This window comes from Herpailurus yagouaroundi, unplaced genomic scaffold (assembly GCF_014898765.1).
Source record: "Herpailurus yagouaroundi ecotype Mexico unplaced genomic scaffold, PumYag 67702, whole genome shotgun sequence".
NCBI lineage: Eukaryota > Metazoa > Chordata > Mammalia > Carnivora > Felidae > Herpailurus > Herpailurus yagouaroundi.
This window is the reverse complement of record NW_024420501.1, coordinates 2,976,594-2,994,165: the sequence shown is the minus strand read 5'-3', so window position 1 is coordinate 2,994,165 and position 17,572 is coordinate 2,976,594.

The window sequence follows — 17,572 nt, the reverse complement described above, 5'->3', positions numbered from 1 at the left end:
TTGCTCAGGTCGTGATCTCACGGTTAGTGGGTTCGAGCCCCCCATCAGGCTCTGTGCTAGCCGTGTGGAGCCTGCGTGGGATTCTCTCTCTCTGCCCCTCTCCACCTCCCGTACTTGAAAATAGTTAAACTTAAAAATTCCTTTAAAACAAGATGTGGAAGTACATACCAGAATTGTTATGAAATGTCAGCCTCCAGGTGGAGAGCATCAGTCTTTAACGTCTTACTTCATAGGAGAAGCCAGTGTGGCATAAGCGACCTACCACAGGCTTGAGAGTCCTGGGCCCCAGTCTTGGCTCTGTTACGTACTTACTACTAGCTGTGTGAGTTGGAGCTAGTTACTTAAAGCGTCTGAAACTTGTGTCCTTATTTACAGACTATGCATAATACCTGTCTGGCATGTTTATTTTGATGATTACAGATAAGAAACGTAAGCCTAGCTCACTTGCTTAATTGCCTAATTGCTTAAGCAGCTTAATTGCTGTTGCTGCTGCTTTTGTTACTACTACAGTCGTTACTCCTAGCACTGTTGTAACCACGGCCTTCACCTCTGCTGGTAGGAATGCTAACTGTACTGTCTAGCTGTGCTGAAGTCGGCCAGGTCGGTTTTGAGTAGTCTAACTTGCAGTAGCAGTCAGGGTTATATTCAGCTGCTTTCCAAGAACAGGACAGGCCTTCTCACCCATCGCCCCCGTCTCTTCCATCTGGCGATTAAGGAGTTAAATTCTAGTGAAGCAAGGGACATCCGGACCACCTAGGTCCAGCCCTCAGGCCTCCATCTTTCTGATTGTTCATCGAAGATAAATAGTTTGAATACTGTATCTGATTCTAGTCAAGTAAAAACTAAGGGGAGTCATTTATTTCCTGTGTTAAAGAGGAAGACGATACCATCATGGCCAACTGTGTTCAAAGACCGAAGCCTCGAAAAGTAGATTTCCGGGAAATGTAACTTGCTGGATCAAATCTTTATTCTTCTTCTTCTCACTCTGTGAGTTCCTCCCCCGAATGGCTCTGTGTTCAGGACAGTATCGGTGAATGCAGCTGCTGTGGTCCTTGGGAAGCATCTTTACCGAGAAGGAGGGACATCAGTGACACCAATTGGAAGTTTTCCTTTCTGATTTCATTTTCTAAGAGATAGAAAATGTGTCTCACCACAAGCAAACGAAACAAAAAAAAAAATAAATAAAAAACTATTCACTATTAGTTCTTAACTCTTCTCTTGTTGGGATTTTAGGAGAGAAGCCAGAGACTGATATAAACCATGACTCAACGTGAACTTTCTGTGTGGTCATTTATGTACATTGTCCGGCCCCATTATTACATTGCAAATCAAGATCAATGAAGACAATCTCACTCAAGCATTCAGTTCTTGAACTATCATCAGTATTCTTATGCAGTTTAATTTGAGAACTTGGTTATAATTGTATCAAAAAGGGAGAGAGATAAATCTTCCTTGAATTAGATGATCTTTATGAGATATAGTGTGGAATAGTCTCCAAAAATAATTTTAGTCTAACCCAAGCTCTTAGAATTAAAATGTCTGGACTATACATTTGTCTTTTGTTCTTGGGGCACCTGTCTGGCTCAGTCAGAAGAGCATACGACTCTTGATCTTGGGGTCGTGAGTTTGAGCCCCACATTGGATGTAGAGATTAGTAAAAAAAAAAAAAAAAAAAGTAAATTTCAAAAAAAAAAATTGTACTCCATTTTCAAGCCTAGAAGGAGAGTTAAGGATGAACTTTCCTTGCCTCTGCATAGAGTTAAATGAAGTAGAACTCTCCTATGGACTTAATGTTTGTGTCTCCTCAAAATTCATATATGTAAGCCCTAACTCCCAATGTGATGGTATTAGAAGGTGGGGCCTTTGGGTTGTAATTAAGATTAGCTGAGGTCAAGAGGGTAGAGCCCCAATGATAGGATGAGTGCTCTTGTAAGTAAAGGAAGAAATACCAGAGCCTCCTCTCTTGGCCGTGTGAAGACACAGTGAGAAAAGAAGGCGGCTGTCCGTAAGGTACAAAGGGAGCCCTGAGCAAGAACCAAATTTGCCAGCCCCTGGATCTTGGACTTCCTGGCCTCCAGAACTGTGAGAAATGATGTTTGTTGTTTACACTATTCAGTCTATAGTATTCTGTTACTGCATCTTGTGCAGACTAAGACAAACTCCATGACACCCAACCTTTCTATAACACAGGTTCAGTTTCATTCCTGGCCAAAGCATGTACTCCAAACACAACAACTGCATATTGAAACTGATACCAATATTCTCCTTTAAGACCAGCATTATATTAGGATTTTAGGTGTCACTTGTATAGGGTTAGGTTTCTTGTAGGAGAATGGAATTGTATTTTACCTGCGCCACACAATTCATCATGCCTGAAATTGCTGGTCTGTGCCTTGAGAAGTTCTTCATGAAGATCAAGTCATTTGGACAGTGGTTAGCCTGAGCTGGCCAGGGTGAAGCGAGGTATTGGATCCAGGAGAAGACAGGTCATCCTTTTGAGTATCGGTGTTTGTGCCTGGGGAGTTGACAGAGCCATGTTAGACACTGTGGACATAGAGATAAGATAGTATTGCTTCTTGAGACTCTTGTGCTCGCAGCCAGGAGAGGCCCATGACAGTAGTCATTTGTTTTGACAACTTCTTGAATGCTTCTGCTGTTTTTAAAGTTGAACAACGTCAAGCCGCCTCCTCAGCCTACCTAGTCGGCCAATCTATAATTAAGGAGATCAGATTGTTGCAACTTTAGCTTCCAACCTTTCTGTGGTCTTTAAAACAAATTCTGCTATTAATATTTCATCCACAAGACTGTATTTAGTTTTCTGAATGTTCCTTGTCTTTTTCGCATTGTGTTCTTATACACGTGTCCAATTTTTAGTCCTTCATTCTCATTTTATGGTGTTTAGGAAGGAACCGTGTGTGGTTTAGGTCACCACAACTGGAAGCCCCCCAACAAACACCGTTTTAGCCTTTCCTAGAGACTGCCCAGGTCTCTCCCCCATCTACTCAGTTAATCCCATCAGACTTAATGCCCCATGTTAATTCCAGCCTGCTGGACCATGTTCCCTGCTATTCCGGCTGCTACTGTTTATGGAGAGGATCTGCTCCACACAAAGAAACCACTCGTAACAGGTTTGATTTGTTTTCTACCCGTATAAGCCTTGGCCTACTGGATTTTGGAATTGGGTAGAATTGGGTTCAGGTCCTGGTACTGCCATTTACTTACCCCACGGGATAGGAAAAATCAATTAACTTCTTTGAGCCTGAGTTTTTGTAGCTGTAAAATGGACATACTATCATTGTCCGAGTTCTAGACTGTCTTGAAGAGAAAAAAATTTGCCCTTCAAGATTCTTCTGGCTAGCCGAAGAATGAAATTGACATGAGACAAATTAATAGGAGAAAAGGGAACAAAGCTTAATAACATGTATATGCCCCATATACGTGGGAGGGACCCAAGAAAACTCCCTGAAATGACTGAAGCCATCACCTTAAATACCATCTCCAGCTAAAGGCCAAGGAAGTTGTTGGGGTGGGGAGTCAGTTATGGGAGGTGACCAGAAAAAGCACTTAAAGTGCTTTTTTTGAAGACTGATGCTAGAAATTAAGTCATTCCCCGCTTCCTGGTACAGCCTTACAAATGGAGATTTTCTTTATACATGTAAATATTTCCTATAAAAGGGTAACTTCTAGTCAGTTTTCAGAGTTTCTCCTGTGTCTGCTAGTTCTTAAAAATAACCAGCCTCAAATAATCAATATGTCAAAGAGGCGTATCTTTAGGGCCGCAAAATTTGCTCCCCTACAACTATGTGAGTTGAAAGTTTAGCAACATTTTACAGGTTACCAAGCCTATAATAGATACAGTAAAGGCGGAACAACTGTGTATGTGCACAACTGGTTACCTCAATGCGGGGGGGGGGGGGGAGCAAATCAGCTATTCGGTATTAAATACAACAGAAGTATTTAATTTATTAGAAAGGCCGAATTGACTAATTTAATCAGTATAATCAGGAGAGACGTTCGTGTGGAAAATTTCCCTGAGTTAAAACAAATGAATAATTTATTGGGTTTACCAACTCAGCAGCATCTTTAGATTAGTGGCTTACTAAACTGAAAGCATTCTCCAGTTGAAATGTAGCAACTATTTGGGTGTTTGCAAATTCAGTTTGCAAACACCCAAATGGTTGATACATTTCAAATTGCATTCATTCAAATGCAATGAATAAGTACACAGGCCTCGTATGGCCCTTTTCTAGGCCGTGAAATGAGAAGGTGGAAGGGTGAGTGGTAAATAAAAATACATGGCCCCTGCTCAGAAGGAACACAGAAGAGGGGCTACAAGATGTGCAACTTAAGTCACTACGACAAGCATAATACACGCTGAATAATTTTTTTTTGAAATTTTTTGAGAGAGTGTGAGCGAGGGAGGGGGCAGAGGGAGGGATACAATCTTTTTAAAATTTGTAAAAAAAATTTACATCCAAGTGAGTTAGCATCTAGTGCAACAATGATTTCAGGAGTAGATTCCTTAATGCCCCTTAGCCATTTAGCCCATCCCCCCCTCCCACAACCCCTCCAGGAACCCTCTGTTCTCCGTATTTAAGAGTCTCTTATGTTTTGTCCCCCTCTGTGATTTTTGATATTATTTTTGCCTCCCTTCCCTTGTATTCATCTGTTCTGTGTCTTAAAGTACCTCATATGAGTGAAGTCATATGATATTGGTTTTTCTCTGAGTAATTTTGCTTAGCATAATACCCTCTAGTTCCATCCACATAGTTGCAAATGGCAAGATTTCATTCTTTCTGATTGCTGAATAATACTGCAGTGTGTGTGTGTGTGTATCACCTCTTCTTTAGGGAGGGATACAATCTTAAGCAGGCTCCATACTCAGTGCAAGAACCCTATGTGGGGGTCAATCCCATGATCCTGGGGCCACAACCTGAGCTGAAATCAAGTGTCAGGGGGCGCCTGGGTGGCCCAGTTGGTTGAGTGTCTGACTCTTGATTTCAACTCAGGTCATGATCTCACAGTTTGTGGGGTTGAGCCCCACATCGGTTTCTGCACTGACAGCACAGAGCCTGCTGGGGATTTCTCTCTCTCCCTCTCTCTCTGCCCCTCTCCCTGCTCACAATCTCTCCCTGTCTCTCTCAATAAAGAAATAAATAGAAAGGAGTCAGGTACTCAACTGACTGAGCTGCCCAGGCACCCTCTACACTTGAATACATTGTAAGAGCTCATAGTTGTCAGGGTTTTTTTTTTTCCCCCTTGCTACACTTGTAGGTTAGAGGTAGGGGATGGCATTCTGGAGGGAGTGGGCTTTCAGTTGGGCTTTTCTTAAAAATTTTATTTTTAAAGTTTTATTTATTTATTTATTTATTTATTTATTTATTTATTTATTTATTTATTTTGAGAGAGAAAGAACCAGCAGGGGAGGGGCAGAGAGAGGGAGACAGAGGATCTGAAGCAGGCTCTGTGCTGTCGGCAGAGAGCCCGCCGCGGGGCTTGAGCTCCTGACTGTGATATCATGACCTGGGCCGAAGTCAGGCACTTAACCGACTGAGCCACCCAGACGCCCTTCGTCTGGGCTTTTAAGGGACATGGGCTCCTTGTTGTATTCTTCTATAAGGTGGTCAGTCAGGTACAGTCACAAGGGGAGGCAGAGGAGAGGCTTGGGGAAATGAAGTTTATGACGCTCCTAGGGTTAGAGACCGGAATCCCAGCCCGCCATATAGGGCCACAGGAGGAGGACACCAGGTGGTCAGAAGGCAGAGGTGGTCAGAAGAGAGGACTGAGGGAAGTTTTAGGCGAGGCCTTTGTTGGGGTTTCTGAGGGAAAGGCAAGGGAGGGTGAATAGTTTAGGATCGGCTCGTTGGAATAATTCCCATGGGCTTCGAGCAATCGGGATGATCTCTAGTTGTCAGGCATCAGTGCCCCACCAGGATTAAGGCACAGGAATATTGTTTCCTCGGGTGTAGGGACCAGAGGGAGGAGGTATGGCTTCGGATTAGTTGGTTTATATGTCAGTGGCACGCTCCTGGCTTGGCCCTTGGAGGGCCACACTCTTTCCGGCAAGAAAGGTATTTTTTTTTTTTTTTAAGGATGTCAAAACATCATAATACATAGGAAATTCAAAATATTTGGAAGCGTATTTCTTGGGCTGTTCGTTTGGTTTTGGAGTGTGTAGGGAGCCCCAGCACAAAGGCACAGGAGGCAGGCTGGTAGCCGGAGTTCTAACGGGAGAAGCAAAGCCGTTCTTACATGTGGTTGCAAATATTAAGGCTGATGATCTACAGCCCCGTGGCCGCCTTTTGTCAGGGTCTGGAGGTTTGGGTCAGCTGATCTCCGACGGGCCCGAGGCAGCTGTTGTGTCTAATACATCTTTGCTTGAACAATTGGATTAAGGTGATGTTTTGATATATTGCCGGTCATTTTTTACAGCCCCAAATCTCTGACATTCTTGGCTTCCTAGATGATTGTATTCCCGCTGGCTGTGGCAGCCATATGAGTGCAGCTTTTTGAGAGTCAGAGGAACATAAATACACCTTCTAGCCCTTATCCGGGAGTGTTCTGATATTGGCTTCCATTGGCCACCTTCCTGGTGAAGCACTACAGGAAGGAATGCTGATAACTCACTTGCTTGTTTTGTTTTTTTGACATTTTTCCCCCCTACAGATTGGAGTGTCCTATTGTTTTTTATTCTAACAGATGGCAAAATGGTAGCATTGAAGAAAATTTCAAATCAGATACACTCTGATACCTCCGTGGTTTATTCCTTGGCTGTTACAAGCCCGGTTGGCAATGGTAGGGGTAAGGCTCTGTCTCATACTCAAGGACCCAGACGGACAGTCTGCCATCGTCAACACATGGTTTCTGGTTATTGACATCCAGCTGGCAGACAAGGAAGGAAGCCGCCCGGGAGATGTGCGTGGGCCAGGCAGGGAGGTCGTTCACATTTATTCTACACAGGTCAGTCGGCCAGAACTCGGCCACATGGCTCTACCTGGATGCAGGAGGAACTGGGACATACACAGACAGGGCAGGCACTTCCCAGCATCAACTCACTTTGGTGTAGCTACACGCAGCTACTGTTTCCTTTCCTTTCCTTTCCTTTCCTTTTTTTTTTTAGTTTACATTCAAGTTAGTACTAAACATATAGTTTAGTACTGGTTTCAGTGGTAGAACCAAGTGACTCGTCACTTATGTATAACACCCAGTGCACATCCCAGCAAGTGCCCTCCTTAATTCCCATCACCCATTTACCCACCCCCCCACCTCTCCTCCAGCATCCCTCAGTTTGTTCTCATTCTGTATACTTTTTAAATGTGTATTTATTTTGAGAGAGAGCACGAGTGGGGGAAGGGCAGAGACAGAGGGGGACAGAGGACCCGAAGTGGGATCCTTGCACTAACAGCAGCAAGCCCGACGCGGGGCTTGAACTCATGAACTGTGAGATCAGGACCTGAGTCAAAGTTGGACGCTCAGCTGACTGAGCCACCCAGGCGCCTTGGTCTCTTAAAGAGTCTCTGTGGTCTGCTTCCCTCACTGTTTTATCTTATTTTTTCTTCCCTTTCCCCATGTTCATCTGTTGTGTTTCTTAAATTCCACATATGAATGAAATCATATGATAGTTTTCTTTCTCTGACTTACTTCGCTTAGCGTAATACACTCTAGTTCCATCCACGTTGTTGCAAATGGAAAGGTTTCATTCCTTTTGATTGCCAAGTAATATTCCATTGTGTGTGTGTGTGTGTGTGTGTGTGTGTGTGTGTGTGTGTGTATATCACCTCTTTATCCATTCATCAGTCGATGGACATTTGGGATCTTTCCTAATTTGGGTATTGTCGATAGTGCTGCTATAAACGTGGGGGTGCATGTGTCCCTTCGAAACAGCACACCTGTATCCCTTGGATAAATACCTAGTAGTGCAATTGCTGGGTCATAGGGTAGTTCTATTTAAAAAATTTTTTTTGAACGTTTATTTATTTTTGAGAGATACAGAGTGCGAGTGGGGGAAGGGCAGAGAGAGAGGGAGACACAGAATCCGAAGCAGGCTCCAGGCTCTGAGCTGTCAGCACAGAGCCTGACGTGGGGCTTGAACTCACAAATTGTGAGATCATGACCTGAGCTGAAGTTGGACGCTTAACCGACTGAGCCACCCAGGTGCCCCATGGTAGTTCTATTTTTAACTTTCTGAGGAACCTCCACACTGCTTTCCAGAGTGGCTGCACCAGTTTGCATTCTCACCAACAGTGCAAGAGGGTTCCCATTTCTCCACATCCTCCCCAACACCTGTTGTTTCCTGAGTTGTTTATTTTAGCTATTCTGATGGGTGTAAGGTGGTATCTCCTTGTGGTTTTGATTTGTATTTCCCTGATGATGGGTGATGTTTACACACAGCTATTGTTTTAAATTTGGCATCGTTGCAATTATAATCATTGTGTAGCTTGCTTTTTCACTTTATATATTAAAACCTTTCCTATTTGTGTAGTTCGCATAATTATTTTTAGTGCTATGATAGTATTCTATTGATGAATCATAATTTATGAGGCTGTGTCTTATTGGACCTCTGGATTATTTTTCTGGTTTTGAGACTTACACAATTTCCATGAACATTCTTCTGCTTCAAGATTTCTCCCCCTGGGGTGCCTGGGTGCCTCAGTCGGTTAAGTGTCCAACTTTGGCTCAGGTCATGATCTCATGGTTCTTGAGTTTGAGCCCTGCATTGGGGTCGCTGCTGTCAGCACGGAGCCTGCTTCAGATCCTCTGTCCGATCCTCTGTCCCCATTTCTCTTTGTCCCTCCCCTGCTCACGCTCTCTCAAAAATGAATAAACATTTTTTAAAAATTGCTCATTAGTGTCTAAAAGTGTGCGGGTCATGAAGGACCAATGAAGACTGAGGGATTGTTGCCAACTGGGGAGGAATGAAGAGAAATAACAACTGAATGCAAGGCGGGATCCTGGAACAGAAAGAGGGCATTTGTGGAAAATGTGGTGAAATTTGAGTAAGGCATGTAGTTCATAGTATTTCGTTAATGTTAATTTCCTGGTTTTGATGATTGTACTATGGTTATGTAAGATGTTAACATTAGGAGAAGCTAGATAAAGGGTAGATGTGAACCCTATTGCTTTTGCAGTTTTCCTGCTGGGAAAATTCCTCTCTGAAGATCTCTGGTCCCATCCCTGAGGGCAAGACTTGCCTGGTTTTCAAGGGGAGGAACTTGATTCCCAGCCTAATGACTATTTCCATAGGACGCACACATTTATTATGTCTTTGGTGGGTTACCAATCTACAGAGTTATAAGTCTATAAATAAAAATGATCTGGTATCACTAGGCCTGGAACCTCAGAATTATACTGTTTTTGCATGCTTCTAGGTGGGTGTTGTCTCTCTCAGGCTCTGCTTCGGGCTTTGTGTAATGACACGTGGTGAGCTCTTGTATGTTGAATGGCAGAAGGCCAGGCCAGTTACCATGGTCTCCCTCAGCCTGCAAGGGGTGTCACAGAGCTATTGCCACCAGAATCCTTTTGCTTCCTATCTCCGAATGGCTCCCGAAGCACCGCTGCAGACAGTAAAAGCCTCGGTTGTCCCTCTAACTCACAGGGTGGATGATGTCTCCCGTCAAGCGTTCTCCTGGCCAGGGTCTGTCTCCGCACAAGCAGGAGGAGAAAGACTTACATGCTGGAATAGTACAGGCAGCACATGTTCAACAACTGAAATCAACTTGAAATTGCCCTAAGTGATGACCCTGTAAAGCAGTTCTGACATGGGAGACTTGCAGTTAAAGCCTCATTGTAGGGTCAAAAATAAATATTGGGCTGCCTTTCCCCCGTTCCTCTTCATCATAGATTGACCATCTAATTCGTTTTAATAGAAGAGAACATTATATGAAAATGACATAGGCTAGCTATAAAAATTCAAGTGACACAAGAAAGTACAAAGAATATATTTAAAACAAAATCTGAAGTCTCAGTGCTCAGAAATGAGTGATATTATCACACTTTGTAGCCATTATTATAGTTCGTGCTCTCTATAAAGACAGAAGTACGAATGGATGTGTAGGTGTGCAGATAGACACAAGTTTAAAACGATTGGATCGTAGAGAAGCATGTTACTATTTTAAGAAAAGTATTAGATTTTATTTTTCCTAGATTTCTTTTTCTTTTTTTAATGTTTGTTTTTGAGAGAGCATGAGCGGGGGAGCAGCAGAGAGAGAGGCAGACACAGAATCTGAAGCAGGCTCTAGGCTCTGAGCTGTCGGCACAGAGCCCGACGTGGGGCTCGAACCCACAAACTGCAAGATCATGGCCTCAGCCAAAGTTGGACGCTTAACCAACTGAGCCACCCTGGCGCCCCAGTTTTCCTGCATTTAACACAAAGTAAGATAGGGCTGAGGAAATCACTGAACATGAGAGAAAACTTTCTTTGCCATGCAGTTGTGCTTCTCAAAAGATCCCTTTAAGGTTGAGAAAACAGATTCTTAAGATCATTAAGAGACTGAAGTAAGTATTTGTTATAGGATTCCATATTTCAACTTTAACTTTATGAATCCGTATTAATATTGAGTTCTCTTACCATTTGTCTCACTTCCTTTGTTTCACCTCTCAGTTTTTGGTGCTTGTTTTGGTTTTATGTCATCAGGGCTTATAAATGTTTATATGTTCCTTTGAAATCACAGTTCCCTCAGTTTTTGTTTTTAAGTAGGCTCACAGCTACCCAGCCCTGAGATCAAGACCTGTGCTTCGATCAAGAGTCAGTCCTTTATTAAAAAATTTTTTTAATGCTTATTTATTTTGAGAGAGAGAGAGAGAGAGAGTGCGAGCAGAGGAGGGGCAGAGAGAGAGGGAGACACAGAATCTGAAGCAGGCTCCAAGCTGTCAGCACAGAGCCTGACGCGGGGCTCAAACCCACGAACTGTGAGATCATGACCTGAGCCGAAGTCGGACGCCCAACCGACTGAGCCCCCCAGGTGCCCCCAAGCATCAGTCCTTTAAATGACTGAGCCACCCCAGTGCCCCATGATTAAATTGTATGTGTAATTGAATTCAGTGCTTATTGTCCCATTACCTTATATGGTCGTGAAATCTTCATTTGGTTCCCCCTGTTGGTTGGCTGCATTTCATTATCAAATAGTATGTTTTAAAATTTTATTTATTTATTTATTTTTGAGAGAGAGAGAAAGAGAATGTGTACGTGAGAGTGGGGGAGGGAGAGAGGGAGAGGGAGAATCTGAAGCAGGCTCCACACCCTGCACTCAGTGGAGAGCCCAACAAGGGGCCCCATCCCACGACCCTGGGGTCAAAAGCCTTGGAATTTTGTAAGTGAAGGAAGTTATTTTTTTTTTTTAATTTTTTTTCAACGTTTATTTATTTTTTGGGACAGAGAGAGACAGAGCATGAACGGGGGAGGGGCAGAGAGAGAGGGAGACACAGAATCGGAAACAGGCTCCAGGCTCTGAGCCATCAGCCCAGAGCCTGACGCGGGGCTCGAACTCACGGACTGTGAGATCGTGACCTGGCTGAAGTCGGACGCTTAACCGACTGCGCCACCCAGGCGCCCCATGAAGGAAGTTATAAAGGTGTATTTTGCTATGTTGATATGACTTTTGGAATGTCCCTAGATTACCTAAGAATGAGGGCTGACCACCAGAGGAACCAACCTGGTGACTTAAGCCTTGGAACTTTTCGTCCCCCTCCCACCAACCTTACGAAGTAGAGTGGAGCTAGGGGTTGAATCAGTTGCCAATTAATAATTTAATCAGTCATGCTTATGTAATGAAGCCGCCATAAAAACCCAAAAGAAACAGGGTCAGCAAGCTTCTGCATTGGTGAACATGTGGGGATTTGGGGAGAATTATGTTCCCAGAGGGATCGGAAGCTCCATGTTCTTTCCCACATAGTTTCCCCTACGTGCCTCTTCCATCTGGCTGTTCCTGTGCTGTGTATCCCTTTGTAATAACCAGCGATCTGGGAAGTAAAATGTTTCGGAGTTCTGTGAGATGCTCTAGCAAATTATTCTCTCCAAAGGAGGGCGTTGTGGAAACCTCTGATCTATAGCTAGTTGGTCAGAAGAACAGGTAACAACCTGGACCGGCGAGTGTCCTCTGAAGGAGGGGAGGCAAGGGCAGTCTTGGAGGAAGCCTTTCAGCTGTGGAATGTGATGCTCTCTTTGGGGAGATGGTGTCAGATTGGAGTTGAATTGCAGGACACTGAGTTGGTGTCAGGAGAATTGCTTGGTGCCGGTCTTGAAACCCCTCCTGCCCAAGAAGCGGGATTCGGATCCGACACTTAGCCATTTTCGTTAATCTCCAGGTCTTTCCTCCAGGCAGTAGATTCTGTTTACTTGTCATCTCCTATTTATTTATTATAATGTATATTAAGACGATTTTAGTTTTCATTTTATTTTCTTAGTTCCTCTGTATATCTCCTCTGATTTTATCTTATATTTCATTCTTGTTTTATTTCCTTTTTTTCCCCCCTAGCTTGAGGTACTCCCAGAAAAAAATGTAAAAAACTGCTTTGGGTTCTTAAGTTTTGTTTTCCTCCAGATCTGCTGAGTTTTTTCTTCCATTCCAGTCCCCTTCATACCCTTCCCTTTCTCCTTTTCTGTGGTAGTTTTCTTGCATAGTTGCTTTGCAATTTTACATCTCACTCTTACTTAATACCGGCAGCTTTGTCCAAACCTTTTATTTGCTCTGCAGTAGTAAGTGATCATGGTCTTTGATACCCTTCCTGTTTTACTTAGATCCATCTTTTAAACCCCAGGCCCATGCTAAGGTACAGTGTGATCTCCGAATGTCGGTTCCTGTAGTCTCACAGCCGGAGGAAAGTTCTTGTAGGTGAAGTGGCATTACACGGGGATTTGCAGAAAAACCTGCGTTGAGAACCTTCTCTTCTAAGATCTTGTTAAACATGTCGGGGCCCCTCTACCCACTCGGGTGTATTTCACTAGTGTGGGCTTTGACCTATCTCCTGATGGTGTTGCTGCCATTTCTGAGGTCCCACGGGGACTGGTGTGCTCCTTCATTCCATCTGTCTCTAAGTTGAAGGTCACCAGTAAAACTCTTTTGGTTTATTGGACTCGTCTTCTCTTTTTCCAGTTCTTTTTCTGAGCTGTGGGATTGGGGTTAGGAACCCAGGGAGGGTCTGCTCTGCTCAGATTCACTATCCCTTACGTGTGTCATAACCTCCGTCCTTTCCCAGCTTAAATTACGTGCTGATCGTTCCCTTGGTCCTTGTAGATACCTAATCGCTTTCCTGCGTCTCTCGTGTGGTAAAACCGTAGTACTGGCTAAATGCAACCGTGCCCTCTCTGCACAGTCACCTGTGTAGCCGAACGTGGCTGAGTGAACACACAGCCTCGCTGACTGGTTTCATGTACCTCAAGTGGGCCCTTAGTGCCACCTAACAATCTCACTACTTTTCTCTAGTCCATTTGTGCACCCACTCTCCCAGATGACTGTTTCACACATTCTCCTCTCTCCTCAAACACCCAACACCTCCTCCCTCGGGCTCTCTCTCAGTGTTCGTGTTTCCTACTCCATTGAGAAAATTGAAGCGATCAGAAGAAAACTTCTGCAGACTTCTACCAAAACATCTACCCACATACGTTCATGTGTACTCATATTTTTTGCCTTCTATCTAGTTGCTAAAGATGAGTTCCCATTGCTTTGAAAGCCAACCATTCCATCTCTGCATTAGATCTTATCGCCCCTCTTTTTTTTTTAATTTTTTCTTTTTAATTTTTTTGATTTTATTTATTTATTTTTAAAAATTTCCATCCAAGTTAGTTAGCATCTAGTGCAACAATGATTTCAGGAGTAGATTCCTTAGTGCCCCTGACCCATTTAGCCCTTATTCCCTCCCACAACCCCTCCAGTAACCCTCAGTTTGTTCTCCATATTTATGAGCCTCGTCTCTTGTGTCCCCCTCCCTGTTTTTATATTATTTTTGGTTCCCTTCCCTTATGTTCATCTGTTTTGTCTCTTGAAGTCCTCGTATAAGTGAAGTCATAGGATTTTTGTCTTTCTCTGACTGACTAATGTCACTTAGCATGATACCCTCCAGTTCCATCCATGTAGTTGGGAGTGGCAAGATTTCATTCTTTTTGATTGCCAAGTAATACTCCATTGTATATATATACCACATCTTCTTTATCTGTTCATCCATCATTGGACATTTGGGCTCTTTTCGGACTTTGGCTATTGTGGATAGTGCTGCTATGAACATGGGGGTGCATGTGTCCCTTCAAAACAGCACACCTGTATCCCTTGGATAGATGCCTAGTAGTGCAACTGCTGGGTCGTGGGGCAGTTCTGTTTGCAGTTTTTTGAGGAACCTCCATCCTGTTTTCCAGAGTGGCTGCACCAGCTTGCATTCCCATCATTGCGCCTCTTACCTACTCAAGGACGTCATTCCAGTTCTGCCTTCTCCCTCATGTATTTTTCCTTTTCTACCTGATCAATTTCAGCAACAAAGTCATGATATTAGTCCTCTGAATTTAAAATGTCTTCTGGGGTGCCTGGTTGGCTCAGTCAGTAAAACATACGACTCTTGATCTCGGATGTTGGTTTGCATCCCACGTTGGGTGTAGAGATTACTTAAAAAATAGAATCTTAAATAGTTTTCTGTTGACCCCACTTACCATGCCATTTCCCATCTCCCATTCACATAAGAATTCATACAGTTGTCTACACTAGCTGTCTGCCATTCATCTCTTCCCATTCTCTCTTGAGCCCACTCCAGAAAGGCTTTTACCCCTACCACTCCACTAAACTGCCCTTCATAAGGTCATTATGGCTTCTTTCAAATTCAGTGGTCTATTCTCAGCCCTCATTTCACTTGCTCTGTTAGCGGCATTTGCCACAAATTGATCACCTCTTCCTCTCGTAAACACTTTATTCACTTAGCTTCTAGAACAATATAGTCTACCTTCTCTATTTTCCTCCTGCTTTACTGGCCATTCCTTCTTAGTCTCCTTTGCTGTCATCTTCTGACTTTGTGACTTTGTGACTTTGGCATGACTCAAGCTTCGTCCTTGGATCTTTTTTCTTTCTTTATACTTACTTCCTTGATAATCTTGTCCAGTCTCATGGATTTAAATGCCTTACGTGGGCTTTCATCTACCAAATGTATATCTCTTACCTGAGTCTCTTCATTAAGCTCCATATTTATATATCCAAATTCCTACTTGACACACTTACTTGGGTAACTAATAACCATCTCAAAACTAACATGCTGAAAATAGGACTCTTGATCGTCACCCATTCCTCATACCTGCTCCATTAATAGTCTCCTGTATATAATTTGATACAAACTCCATCCTTTTCTCTTTTATTAGATCAGGCCCAAAACCTTGGAGTTCGCCTTGATTCTTCTCTGTCTCCTATCCTCTTATACCCTCCATCTAATCCATCAGCGAATTCTGCTGACTTTACCCTGATTGGCTTTTTTTCTTCCCTCCCTCCCTCCCTCCCTCCCATCTTTTCTCTTTTAAAAATATTTAAGTGATCTCTGCACCCAATGTGGGGTTTGAACTCATGACCCCACGATCAAGGGCCACATGCTTTTCTGAGTCAGCCAGGAGCCCCTGTCTGTCTGTCTGTCTGTCTTTCTTTCTTTCTTTCTTTCTTTCTTTCTTTCTTTCTTATTCTGAAATCTGACAACTTTTTCTTGCTCCCATCACTATCATCCATGTCCAAGCCACCATATTTTACCTGTATTTATTGCATTAGGTTCTTCACTGTTCTCCCTTCTTCCACCCTGCCCCGTATGGTCTTTTCCCAGAGTGGTTGCTTTACTAGTGCGTTTCTTTACTCAAGACTCTCGGGTGGCATATAGTGGCCCATAAGGGCCTAAGTGATCCGATCCCTTGTTGTCTCTCTTACCTCATCATTGGCTTGTCTTTTCCTCGATCACTCTATGCCAGCCTCTTTCAGCCTCCTCACTCTTTCTCAAACATGCCAGACACACTCTTACTCGTGGCCTTTGCACTTGCAGTTACCCTCTACTTGGACTTTTCTAATATACATTAGCAGTACCTGGCACTAGTAGTCACTCAAGTGTGTAGAGTTGAATTCACTGAGTTCACAAATTAAGGGATAGATTTTCCGAATGTAGAGGTTAAAAGAGCACCCAACAGATCCAAGTAATCTCTTTATTCTTCATTGTATTTTGGCTTCAGTTTTTCCCTTGACTCTTATGAGTTCAGCGAGGAGAAGAGGTCGGACGCTAGCTCCTTTAGATTCACACCATAGCTTCTTTCCTCATATGTGAGAACTGACCCTCTCAGCCTATTCTGCACAAAAACCAAGGGTTTTCTCTTGCTGGCATGAGCATTCTTGGGCATCTGGGAAATGTGAGTATCTTCTTGTTTCCAGTTAGCAGAGCCACAAATGAGTGCCCAGAGGGTACATTCAGTCAGTTTCCTATTTGAATATTCTTTCTGGAACTCATAATCAACCGGTTAGAACATTACTTCTCGGCACGAAACATTGCTTTAGCTTGGAGAAACTGTGTTCGGGTTGCAGTTGCCCTCATCCTGCTGCGTAAAGCCATTGCCTTTGGTGTGGCATGCAGGTATTTGTACTAGGTTTCATTTAACAAAGACTTGCAGTTGAATCCTGACTTAATTCCTGGGGAGACATACTTGGGTGTTTCCAGTTAACAACATTGCTTCCAACTAATTAAACTCATTCTTTTTTCTCGATTGGCTTTTCCTCATTTAACATGCATGTGCCCACAGAGTTACTCTGTTACAGTCCTCTCTAACTTTTTGATGTCAGATCTGACTTTTCAAAGAGTGCTGACCTATTTGACTGTTGGCTACCATTTAACCTTGCAATGAAGTGCGGTGGATGGTTAGTTTCAAGCCTTAAATGGCATTAATGTCACGGAGAGATTGTATTCGTAGGTAAGCAAGATTTGGCAGAGGAGTTGACATGATTGCAATGTATCTCTACTCTTTAGAATCTCTTCCAGGTATATGTTGTGGATATAAGTGGAGAGACAAATGATAAAGAATGAGGAGGGCGAATTTACAGGATTTCTCATCCCTTGGGCTTATAAAAATGGATTTTTAAGGACACTGCTCATATTCATCGGGTCTAAGGGAAGTAACTTGTCAAACAGCTCTTGGTACTACTTGGAAATCAAAGATATTGCTGTGGCCATTACAGCTCCCGTAAAAAATTTATTCTGTAAATACTTTCGTTGGTGCAGTCATCACTGTTTTTAGCCTTTTAATTTTCTCTCTCTCTCTCTCTCTTTTAATCTTATTTGACTAACCTATAAAAGTCTTGTGCTAGGGACAAATCATTTATTCTGAAGAAAGAACATATATTATTAGAATTTGCCGGAGTCTAGCTCCAGCAGGTCCAGGGGTTCCCGAAGGATGAACGGCGTTGGCGAAAAAGTGAAAATAAAACAAAACTAAAACAAAAATAAAAATAAAAAACTAAAATAAAAAAGGACACAGACAACAGCAGTGTTTTGAACTGGCCGATTTATTGCAGTAAATGTGGCATCGTATTTGCTAGTGATTTCCTTGTAACATACGTCATCTGTGTTTTTCTAACATTAC